The 12,782-nt window shown below is 45.7% G+C and overlaps 1 protein-coding gene across 11 annotated transcripts in view; it reads left to right on the plus strand.

Annotated features, from left to right (window-relative positions):
* The window catches only part of ZHX2 (zinc fingers and homeoboxes 2), a 181,433-nt gene that overhangs the window by 126,542 nt on the left and 42,109 nt on the right, over window positions 1-12,782 (plus strand). For 3 of the 11 annotated variants that reach the window (XM_086337044.1, XM_086337040.1, XM_086337045.1), the window contains exon 3: window positions 8,635-8,789. The exons of the other annotated variants lie outside the window; for them this stretch is intronic. The gene's annotated coding sequence lies outside the window, so the exon portion shown is untranslated. The remainder of the gene's footprint in view (window positions 1-8,634; window positions 8,790-12,782) is intronic. 11 annotated transcript variants of the gene reach the window in all.

Consider the following 12,782-nt stretch of genomic DNA (forward strand, 5'->3'; position numbering starts at 1 on the left):
TCCTCTCAGAATTAGGCATGGATCCTTGCGACCTGGGCCAGAGGATGATCTGATGGAGATCAGACACCAGGCTTCAGTCACATTGCATTTCCTTGTGATGACTCAGGCGATGTTCCTGAATCAGCGTATGTGCCTTCCCTAAGGAAACATTAGCTCCCAAACAGCTCTGGGTTCTTAGAATTCAAAACATTATTAGCGAGTCTGTCCTGCCAGAATTCCAAATGTGCCCTAACGTGTCTGAATCCTAAAACAAACAATACGGGCCCAGGAGGCACAGCCACCACCCTTATACTCTCCTTGCCCAGAGCAGACATCAGTAATCAATTACAGTTCAGTTTCTGTCCAGAGAGACTGTTAGGATTCTCCCATTAGCATTCTAAAAATCCTGCAGACTGAACCTCTACTCTGAAGGCTTCCTGGATCCCCTCAATGGAAATAATTTCACCCTTTTATTTTTTTAACCTTTCATAACCCTCAGGATTTCACTGCTCATATCTGGGCCCATCCAGGTTATACTAATAAAACTAATGACTAACATCGACTAACTCTTTTTTAAAAAATTGAGGTAGAGTTGATATACAATATTATATAAGTTTCAGGAGTACAACACAGTGATTCACGATTTTTCAATACTGGGCTGTATGCCTTGTTTGTGCGGTATATCCTTGTAGCTTGTTTATTTTATACATGGTTGTTTGCACTTCTTAATCGCCTACTTCTGTCTTGTTCCCCACCCTCCCCACACACACACACACACACTGGTGGCCACTAGTTTGCTCTCTGTATCTGTGAGTCTGCTTTCTTTTTGTTATATTCACTAGTTTGATGTATTTTTTAGATTCCTTATATAAATGATATTTGTCTGATTTCTTTAAGTATAATACCTTCCACGTCTATCCATGTCATTGCAAATGGCAAAATTCCATTCTCTTTTTAATACATGTATCTCACGTCTTTATCCACTCATCTGTTGATGGACACTTAAGTTGCTTGCATATCTTAGCTATTGTAAATAGTGCTGCTATGAACATTGGGGAGCATGTATCTCTTCGAATTAGTGTTTTTGGGTTTTTTATATACCCAGGAGCAGAATTGCTAGGTCATATAATAGTTCTATGTTTTTTTAAGTTTGAAGTATAGTTGCTGTACAATATTATGTAAGTTACAGGTGTATAATGATTCACAATTTTAAAGGTTATACTCCATTTATAGTTATTATAAAATATTGGCCATGTTCCCCATGTTGTACAAAATGTCACTGTAGCTTATGTGTACCTCTTAATCCCTGGCCTATTTTTAATTTTTTTGAGATGCCTCCATACCATTTTCCATGGTGGCTGCACCAACTTACATTCTTATCAACACTGTGTTAGAATTCCCTTTTATCCACATCCTCACCAACATCTGTTATTTAAGTGTTCTTTTTGATGATAGCTACTCTGATAGGTGTGAGTGGTATCTCATTGTGGCTTTAATTTGCATTTCTCTGGTGATTACCGATGTTGAGCATCTTTTCATGTGTGCCTGTTGGCCATCTGTGTGTCTTCCTTGGAAAAAAATGTCTATTCAGGCTGCCTGACCAGTTTTTCACTCGGGTTGTTTGCTTTTTAGGTGTTGAGTTGCATGAGCTGTGTATATATTTTAATATTAACCCCTTATTGCCATGTCATTTGCCCATTTTCTCTCCTATTAAGTAGGCTATCTTTTCTTTTTATTGATGATTTCCTTTGCTGTGCAATAGCTTTTACGTTTAATTAGGTCCCATTTGTTTATTTTTGCTTTTATTTCTTTTGTTTTAGGAGACATTAAAAAAAAATTGCTATGAGTTATGTCAAAGAGTGTTCCACTGTATTTTCTTCTAGGAGTTATGGTTATCAATTTTACATTTAAGTCTTACATCTATTTTGGGTTTATTTTTGTATGTGGTGTTAGGAAATATTTTAAATCTCATTCTTTTACTTGCAGCCATCCAATTTTCCCAGCATCACTTATTGAAGAGATTGTCTTTTCTCCATTGTATATTCTTTCCTCTTTTGTTATGGATTAATCGACCATGAGTGCCAGGGTTTATTTCTGGGCTGTCTGTTCTGTTCCACTGATCTGTGTGTCTGTTTTTGTGCTGGTATTATACTGCTTTGATTCTTGTAGCTTTGTAGTATTCTTTTGAGCTCTTGCCTTGAGTCAGGCTCTGTTCTAAGTGACTCTTCTTAAACTCATTTAAGCCTCACAATCATATGAAGTAAATGCCATTGTTGTTGTTGTTCAGTCGCTCAGTTGTGTCCGACTCTTTGTGACCCCCTGGACTGCAGCACACCAGGCTTCCCTGTCCTTCACCATCTCCCAGAGCTTGTTCAAACTCATCTCCATTGAGTCAGTGATGCCATCCAACCATCTCATCCTCTGTTGTCCCCTTCTCCTCTTGCCTTCAATCTTTCCCAACATCAGAGTCTTTTCTAAAGTATTGGAGCTTCAGCATCAGTCCTTCCAATGAATATTCAGGATTGATTTCCTTTAGGATTAACTGGTTTGATCTCCTTGAAGTCCAAGGGACCCTCAAGAGTCTTCTCCAACACCACCGTTCAAAAGCATTGATTCTTCAGCACTCAGCCTTCTTTATGGTCCAGCTCTAACATCCATACATGACTACTTGGAAAACCATAGCTTTGACTTGACAGACCTTTGTCTGCAAAGTAATGTCTCTGCTTTTTAATATGCTGTTGTTTGTCATAGCTTTTCTTTTTTGTCAAAGCTATGTTTGTCATAGCTTTTCTTCCAGGGAGCAAGGAGTCACTATCATCCCCATTTTACAGATGAGGCAACGAGACCCAGGAAGGTCCTCAAGGCAGGAACTGTATCCTACCCACCCTTGTCACTTCAGTGGTTCAGCCAACATTTTTATTAGGCACCCATGCACACCAGGCCCTGCAACAGACCTTGAGGACAATATTAGAATCTTGTGTGATGCTTGGGTGTACCCCTTAAGAAATCATTTACTTTGAGCACAATTTTCATGGAAATAGGAGGATGGGAGCTAAATTCAAGGGGAGTAGAATTGAAGAGTGAAGGAGTAAGTTCATTCAAGGCATTTAAAATGAATGAACCAGAGAGGAAAGAACAAAGCTGGAGTCTGACTAATGTCTTTTATCCCCTGACAGCCCGCCCTGTTCTTGTAGAAGCAGATTTTTCCCTCTCCAACACCCCCAAGCTCAGGCATCGGAATTTGTGAAAGAGCTGTAGCCACCAGGGGTGTGGGTGGGTGCCGGTGGGGAGGGCCCACCTCCACACCCCCTCAGCCTCACTCTTCGGGCACCTCTTCTGCCCCGTGCAGGATGACAGAGCCACGGTAGGCCTCTCTCTCTTGTACTCTTGGCTGGGGGGCCATCACCACCAGGCCCCTCCAGGACTGGCTGTCGGCCGGTCCAGATCCCCCAAACCTCTCCTTCCCCACCAAATTCAGCGATGCTGTTTTTCTTCCTTAGAAACAAGCACTTCAGTCCTGGCATCCGCGTCCTTCAGCGCCTTCCCTGCCCCATCTTTTCCTTGCCTCCCATCTCAACTTCCCTTGTTACATCCAGATCCCTTGCCACCTGGTCCTCAGCAGATACCACTATTTGTTCAGTCCTCTATGTCTTGGCCCAGGCCAGAGCTCAACCCACCTTTTCTGGCAAGGGGCAGATAATATTTTAGACTGTGCGGATCAGAGGGTTTCTGTTGCAGCTACTCAAATCCTCCTTGGAAGGGTAAAAGCAAACATGGGCCTAGCTGTCTGTGTCCCAATAAAGTTTTACTTATAAAAACAAGAGCTAAGCATAGTCAAACCTCGACCAAATTTCTCCAAATGTCTAGAACATCCTTCAGCCTCGTTGCGTAACATCCATTCATTCCTATTTTTCAGGGTTCAGTGTAGTCTCACCTGGCCAGGAAAAAACCCCTCCCTACCACCACTGCCCTATATACTAATCTCCCCTTCACCAAGTCCTTTTCCTTACCATCTGTTACACCTTTGCATGTGTTACCTCATCTGCTTAGATGGTTAGCTGCTTGGGGTGTACATCTTAAACATCCTAAAGGTGCCATTAGATATAGCAATGTGCTGAATTCATAATCAGTACAGAGTATCGATCTACCATTTAGGAGATTTTCTCAGTTGCAGTGGATGAGCTAGGGCGTGGTTTGCTTTTTTTTCTTCTGGTACAGCACGTGGAGGACAGCATGCCATTTATTCATTCCACATGTATTTATTAAGTACTCACTACATACGAAGTACTCCTTTATTTAAAAAAAAAAAAAGTCATGTGCTAACTTCAGGCTCTTACTAGCATGAATATGTAATGACGTCATGTTTTGAAAACCACCAGATTGAGAAATCAAAGACATTCTTAAAGATGAGAGGATGGCAGTGATTACTAGTCGAGCTTCATCTTTCAATTTATAAAGTACGTCTACAGCCATTTTCTCATTTGATCATAGCGACAACCCTCCGAGGGGAATGGTGTTATCCCATTTTACAGATGAGAAGGATGGGCTCAGAGGTTTATGGCCCCACTTGTTTGAAGTCATACAGCTTCTAAGAAATGGAGCTTGACTCCAAAACTGTTTCAGCCATGTTTTCTCTCATAAAACAAAATAAAACCACTCCCCTGATTCTAAAGATCACAATCTAGGTTGTCATAGAAATTGCTGAAAAAATATAAAAAAACAAAACATAAAAACTCATGAATATGCCCTCAGCTTAGACAACCCATGTTAATATCATCTGCATGTTTTTACATGTTTGTGTGTGTTGACACAAAATTGGAATTCTTGTGTATATAATGATGTGCTCAGTCATGTCCTAATCTTCATGACCCTCTGGACTGTAGCCCACCAGGCTCTTGTGTCCGTGGGATTTCCCAGTCCAGAATACTGGAGCAGGTTGCCAGTTCCTTCTCCAGGGGAGCTTCTCAACCCAGGGATCGAACCCACATCTCTTGCATCTCCTGCATTACCAGGCAGATTCTTTACCACTGCACCGCCTGGGAAGCCCATATACTGATATGCAGCTGCAATTCTGGGGGACATTTCTTAAAATTAAGGTACAACTTGCATACAGTGATACACTTTTTGATGGACAGTTCTGTGAGTTTTGATAAACCCACTTTGATAAAGTCAAGATATAGAAGAATCCTATCACCCCCAAATTCCTTTGTGCCCCTTTTAGTGCAACCCCTACCCCAGCCCCTGAAAACCACTAGTTTTTCGCTAATTTTGCCTTTTGCAGAGGTCACTTAAATGGCATCAAACAATACATTGTAGCTTCATTTTTTCCTTAACATTTTATGAGTATGTTCCCACATCATTATATATTCTCCAAAAGTATTATTTTTTTAATGACTCCCAGGCACTCACCCGCCTACGTGCTCTTCCACTCAGTACTGCAGCCCCTTGGAGAATAGAAATGAGAGGTAGAAGGTCATGTTGGAAAGAACAAGGGCAGAATGGACCTGCTTAAGCCCTGTCATCCTTGATAGGGGGTGCCAGCTTTTCTGCCTTCAGGCCAAGGTGGCTGAGCTCCATGCAGGCACACCAAACAATACCACATCCATGATACATGATAGTAATGTGTATCTGGTTCTGTGCCTTTTGAGCCTTCCCTAGTCGTGGCAGCTTCAGATTCTTGGCTTCAGATCCAGAGCTTCCTCAAGGAAATGGATATAAGAGTGTTCCCCCCACTGGTCCATTGTGAGGATGAAAGGACACGGTGTGCGTTACAGTGGGGACCACGGTGCCCTTGAGCATGGACTGGTTTTCCCATTCCTTCCCCAAATGTCTGGCTCTACCTTCCTTTAAAAAGGAGAGATGAGGGCTTCCCTGGTGGCTCAGTGGTAAAGAATCTGCCTGCCAATGCCAGAGACACAGGTTGGATCCCTGATCTGGGAAGATTCCACATGCCAAGAAGAAACTGATCCCATGCGCCACAACTATTGAGCCTGTGCTCTAGAACCTGGGAGTCGAAACTACTGAAGCCCACACACCCTAGGGCCGGTGCTCTGCAGCAAGAGAAGCCACCACAATGGGATGCCCACGCACGCAACTAAAGAATAGCCCCCGCTCTCCACAACTAGAGAAAAGCCTGCACAGCAAAAAAGACCCAGCACAGTCAAAAAGTAAAATTATTTTTTTAAAAAATGGAGGGACAAGTTGATGTTATGACTTCAGGTTGTTACCTAGTTGAAGCTACCTCCCTCCCGTCATCAGAAGGATCAAGAACACATTGAAAGGAAATCAACCCTGAATATTCATTGGAAGGACTGATGTTAAAGCTAGTTACAATACTTTGGCCACCTGATGAAAAGAGCCAACTCATTGGAAAAGACCCTGAGGCTGGGAAAAATTGAGGGCAGGAGGAGAAGGGGGCAACAGAGGATGAGATGGTTGAATGGCATCACTGATGTAATGGACATGAACTTGGGCAAGCTCCGGGAGATGGTGAGGGACAGGAGGCCTGGCGTGCTGGCATGTGGCAGTCCATGGGGTCACAAAGAGTTGGACACGACTTGGTGACTGAACAACAACAAGCACTTTGGAAAGAATGGTACGACTGTCAGAATCATTTTCCTCTGAGAACAAATACACAGGGGACTTCAGACCGGCCCTGAACACGCAGGAGGCACCCCTCAATGCAGGATGGGGCAGGAGCTGGGATGACACTTGTAGCTCTTAGGACTAAAATGGCTCAAGGCCTTTTCTGTCTTCATTTGGGGTGTTGGAGTTCTAGCCATTTCTTCCCCACCCCAACCTGGCATTTTCTTCTCCCTCCTCCTGGGGGACAACTTAGACTTCTCCCAGCAAAGCAAAGTCAGTATCCTAGAGTGTTGCTATGGAAAGAATGGCAACATCCCTTGCGAGTTTATGAAGAAAAAAAGAAAGAAAGAAAAGGAAAAAAAGAAAAAAAAATAGGACAAGCAGGATTTTTTTTTTAAGTGTTACAAAACTGGGAGAAAAACTGTTCCACCACTAAATATATCCACTTACCAAACCAGCAGATGTTAGGGTTTATACAGCGTCAGACTCTCAGTCCCCCAGAAGACTCCTGGCAGAACATTTTCATGGCCATGGCTCCCACAGAGGCCTGGGAGGCTGCTCGAGATTTCTGGGTTGGTGGCTGGAATCTTCTGTGTTGGCCAAACAGAGGATGTGGCAGTCATTTCCAGGGGTACCTCTCAAAAACCTGGACTCTGTTTTATTTGTTATAAAGACCTTCCTCCAGTTCCTCTTACCCCCTGCCATTTCCTGTGTCAGGTCGCCCAAGGTTGGACTCCCTTGGGTTCTTTCCAAATCTCGAACCCCAGCCCTGCCTTGGACTAGCTCTGGTCCTGGAGCATGTTTTTCTGAGTTCGTCATGAGCATCTGAGCTGCAGTTCCCATGTTGGTAAAACACCTACTTTCAAACTGTTTTGAAGTTTTACAATCATACATGAGGCTCCTAGCACGGTGGCCGCACAGAGCCGTTACCCGCGGTGTGTGTAATGGTTAGAGATTCTCCTGCCTTCTAGTCACGTTGTCTGTCTGACTCGGGGGCTGTTGGGGGCTGCAGAGGGGGCAGGTGAACTCGTGTCTCTCATCCTGCTGATGGAGCCAGCCGGGTGGTCCAGGAGGTGTGGGTCCCCACCCCGCCAACCTCAAGCCTTCCTTGGTGTCTTGTGGTCATTCTTAAAATTTTTTCCTGGCCTCAAAGTCCAGATGCAGAGCACCTTCTCACACCCTTGGCTGATACCTTGGGCCTGCCTCTGATCTGGTTAACTATTACTGCCTTAAAAGTGAAAGTGTTAGTTGCTCGGTCTTGTCCGACTCTTTGAGACCCCATAGACCATAACCCACAATGCTCTTCTGTCCATGGGATTCTCCAGGCCAGAGTACTGGGGTGGGTGGCCCTTCCCTTCTCCGGGGAATCTTCCCAACCCCGGGATTGAACCCAGGTCTCCTGCATTGCAGGCCGATTCTTTACGGTCTTAGCCACCAGGGAAACCTTAAAAATGCACCAAAACGTAGGAGTTTCCATCAGAAATCTATTGTCTCTCACAATTCTGAGTGAGAAGTTCAGAGTGTAGCAGTTACGGCTCATCTCTGCTCCGTGCTATCTGGGGCTTTGGTTCAGAGGACTTGAAATGATGGGGCTGGAACAGTGGGGGGTGACAGAGCATCTCTCTCTCCTCAGGTAGCTTGAGTTTCCTCACAGCATGGCAGCCTCAGGGCAGTCAGACTTCTCAAATGGTGGCCCAGAGCTCCCAGGGGGAGGAAGCAGAAACTGCATGTCCTCTTGAAGGTCCCGGCCCAGAGCTGTCATAGTGTCACTTCTACCACATTTTATTGGGCAGAGCAGTCACAGAGCAGCCCCAGTTCAAGGGAACAGGAACGGGACATGAGCCCCACCTCTCAGTGTCAATGAATGTGTGGCCATCTTTAATCTGCCACAGTGCAGGCGTGCGTGCTGACGCTTTAGTCGTTTCTGACGCTTTGCGACCCCATGGACTGTAGCTCGCCAGGCTCCTCTGTCCAGGGGATTCTCTGGGCAAGAATACTCAAGTGGGCTTCCAGGGGATCTTTCAGACCCAGAGATCGAACTTGCGTCTCTTATGTCTCCTGCATGGGCAGGTGGATTCTTTACCACTAGCACCACCTGGGAAGCTGTGATCTGCCACAGTATCTACTACAAAATCACTGCCTGCCTGCCCTCGAAGGAGAGTCTCAGAAGCTGGTGGTGGCACCTGGGAGCAGAACCAGAGGCAGGACCCACACCCCAGTCACAGGTGAAGTTGGAGCTCAGAGAGCGCGCCTTTTAGGGCAGCTGGCTGCTCAGAGAGTTATGTGCAGATTAGTCCTGCTTTGGGTAGGGTACTAGTTTCCTAGGGCTGCCTTCACCAAAGCACCGCCGATTCGGTGGCTGAAAACAGTAGAAACTTTCTGTCTCACGGTTCTGGAAAACTGAAGTCATGCTTCCCCTGAAGGCACTAGGGAAAGATCTGTTCCAGACCTATCTCCTAGCTTCTGGTACTAAGTTGCTTCAGTCGTGTCCAGCTCTTTGTGATCCTATGGACTGTAGCCCACCAGGCTCCTTTGTCCATGGGATGCTCCAGGCAAGAATACTGAAGTGGGTGGCCATGCCCTCCTCCAGGGGATCTTCCCAACCCAGGGATCCAACCCATGGTTCCTGCCGTGTCTCCTGCATTACAGGTGGGTTCTTTCTGTGCTGCTGAACCACCTGGGAGGTGGCAGGGATGTAAAGAGCCTGCTGGGGGCGGAGGTTTCAGGGAGAAGCTTGTGTGAGTTTTGGTTAGAGCCTTGGGGACCCTGAAAGCTCATCAGACAAGTTAGAATGGGATTCATGAGCATGGGAACCCAGACTGGTTGTTACTGACCTAAGAGGCAGAGTAAAATCAGAGATCGGGGGAGCTTTGCCTGGCAGAAGGCACAGGCAGGCTGGAATAAGGGAGACCGTGGAAGGAAAGACCGTCATTCCATTTCAGCAGTCTAGATGAGGTGTGGTGACGGCTTGGACCAGTGTGTAAATATCTTTGGTGTTACACACAAATGATACAGCTTGGAATCGAATGAAGGAGACAGACTCATGAACTAGGGTGACACGCCTCGGGCGCACACAGGACAAATGACACCGGAGGTCGTAGCCAAGATGATTTTGTGTCATCAGCATGAGTGACAGAGAGTCTGGTGGCCCTGCAGGCACGGGAGAAAAAGGAGGAAGCCAGATGATCACCTCGGCTTGCGACAAGTTGGGTTCGCAAACTAGATGTGTGCTAGGTTGCTTTAGTGTCTGGCTGTGTGACCTCAAGGACTGTAGCCCACCAGGCTCCTCTGTCCGTGGGATTCTCCAGGCAAGAATGCTGGAGCGGGTTGCCGTGCCCTTCTCCAGGGGATTTTCCCGACCCAGGGATCAAACCCGCATCTCTTACGTATCCTGCGTTGGCAGGCGGGTTCCTTACCACTAGGGCCACCTGGGAAGCAAACAAGACTCCCTATTATTATTGTTACTGTTTTTGCTATTTCTGTTTTTATTCTCTAATTAACTAGATAGAATACATTGGATACTTTCTGTACACCAAGCTGTATTCTGCTTTTCTTTGATTGATCTTATTATTTGATTCTCACAACAACTGTCTGAGGGATAATTTCAGTTATTATCCCCATGATACAAATGAGAAAACTGAGATATCCTTTTCTCTCTGAAATGCTCTGTCCCTCGAACAAGATGTTATTTTAACATTTTTCATTTTAATACCACTCATGACACTGAGCCTGCAATTTTTTAAAATTTCTTCCCCTGTGAGCGTGCTGATATTTCATCAACCAATGCTCAGTGACCATTCTGACCCATTTAATCAGCTGAGAAATAACCCCATTTCTCATTTGTATATAGGGTTTTGCTTCTTGATATTCGTCAGCATGTTTTTAATATTTTGACCAAGCTCCCACACCCAGGGTCATAGCATGTTGGAGCCTGTCATGACTGTCAGCTGGAAACTCCTCTGGAAAAGGACAAAAAGAAATCTCAAAAACAGGCCCATCATATGTGAAAAAAAAAAAAAATCCACAAAGTATATTGTTTCAGATTTATAGAGTACAGCAGTTGCCATAAAGATCTAACTACATAGGAAGCTATGGATGCCACATAGTTGGTTATAATTAATTAATGTTGTATCCCACCAAAAAAAAGGGGGGGGCGGGCAAGAGAAAGATCGGGCTTGGGTTCAAACTTCAATTCGGGAGACTGGCTCAGCGCTGTACCACCTGTTGGCACAACAGGAAGGGAACAGCAGAGAGCTGGTGTAAGGAAGGTTCTGAGACAATCACCAAAGGAAATCTCAGCCTCAGGGGCCTCGTGGGGAAAACACGCTATAGTATTTCCGGCTCCGCCTCCTCAGGATTAACAGCTCCTGAGCAATGACACAGGTAAAGTGTTCCGAGAACCATAATGCACGTTCCAGTTCTGAAGGATGTTGATTCCCAGCACCATCGTTACTGTTATTATCATTGATGCGGAGAGGAGGGACTGGGCTGTTGGCAAAAGGGGACACACACAGATTGGTAATTTTCTACCAAAGAGCAGCAGCTTGCAAAATTGCTTAGAAAATATAAAAGGGGAATTCTGGAAGAGTAGGGAACCTTATAGGTTCTTTCTCAAGCTTAAATTGTTTAGAAAAATCATACTTTTCTAGAACCCTTCCACCCAGGACTGACTGGTAAGAATTCTGCCTCCATGGTGAAAGTGAAAGTCGCTCAGTCGTGTCTGACTCTTTGTGACCCCATGGACTATACAGTCCATGGAATTCTCCAGGACAGAATACTGGAGTGGGTAGCTGTTCCCTTCTCCAGGGGATCTTCCCAACCCAGGAATCGAACCAGAATCTCTTGCATTGCAGATGCATTGCGGATTCTTTACCAGTTGAGCTACCAGGGAAGCCCATGGTAGTGATCCCAAAAGAGACTCTGCCTTCCAACTTTCCCTCTGCATCCCAGACATGTTGGGGGTGGGGAAACTCCGGACACGGCCAGCCTTATGCGCTGGGAGAAGGAGAGGGAGCGGTCAGGCGGCACCCCCTGCTCATTCCCCACCCCCAGCCCTGCCCAGTCCTTGGGCTATTCAGCCAAGACATCACATCGGCAAAGCCAACCAGAATCCTCACCCTTTCAACCCAAAGCTGATCCTCACCTCACCTGAGAGGTGTCCCAGGTCCAGGTGGGGCAGCCCTCGCCCGTGGCTGCCAGAGGCCACTTGTCCAAAGCCTCCCCAGTCCATGTACCCTCCCAGGAGCATGGGTACCTCTCTAAGCCCCAGTTTCCCCATTTGTAGAATGAGTGGGGCTGGACAAGCTCGGATTCAGGTTTGCAGATCTTTCTGGAGGATGAGTTGAAGAGGTAGGGCTCCATCAGCAGATGAATGGATAAGAAAGCTATGGTACATATACACAATGGAGTATTACTCAGCCATTAAAAAGAATACATTTGAATCAGTTATAATGAGGTGGATGAAACTGGAGCCTATTATACAGAGTGAAGTGAGCCAGAAAGAAAAACACCAATACAGTATACTAACGCATATATATGGAATTTAGAAAGATGGTAACAATAACCCTGTATACGAGACAGCAAAAGAGACACTGATGTATAGAACAGTCTTATGGAGTCTGTGGGAGAGGGAGAGGGTGGGATGATTTGGGAGAATGACATTGAAACATGTATAATATCATGTATGAAACGAGTCGCCAGTCCGGTTCAATGCACGATACTGGATGCTTGGGGCTGGTGTACTGGGACGACCCAGAGGGATGGTATGGGGAGGGAGGAGGGAGGAGGGTTCAGGTTGGGGAGCACATGTATACCTGTGGCGGATTCATTTCAATATTTGGCAAAACCAATACAATATTGTAAAGTTTAAAAATAAAATAAAATTTAAAATTTAAAAAAAAAAAAAAAAGAGGGTAGGGCATGAATGGGACTAGCTAGACGGCCAGGGAGGAGGTGATCACAGGGGCCCAGACAAGAGGTGATGGTGACTGGGGTCAGGGTGGTGGCTATGGAAGATAATGGAGGAAGGGGGATCAGGAACCTGATAGGCAAACAGGCCATGCTGGTGTGAATCTGTGCACGCTCACGTGTGTTTTTCTAAAGGCTGAAGCAGAGAGCATCATCCTAACTAGGACAATTTTATGGAAACTGAAGGCAGCAGATCCTGGCCTTGTGGATCAGAGCCCCACAGGCTGTGGTCACCAACTTATTACTCATTC

Source organism: Bos grunniens, chromosome 14 (assembly GCF_055505025.1).
Source record: "Bos grunniens cultivar Pamir isolate PY7600 chromosome 14, Bosgru_T2T1.0, whole genome shotgun sequence".
NCBI classification, from domain to species: domain Eukaryota; kingdom Metazoa; phylum Chordata; class Mammalia; order Artiodactyla; family Bovidae; genus Bos; species Bos grunniens.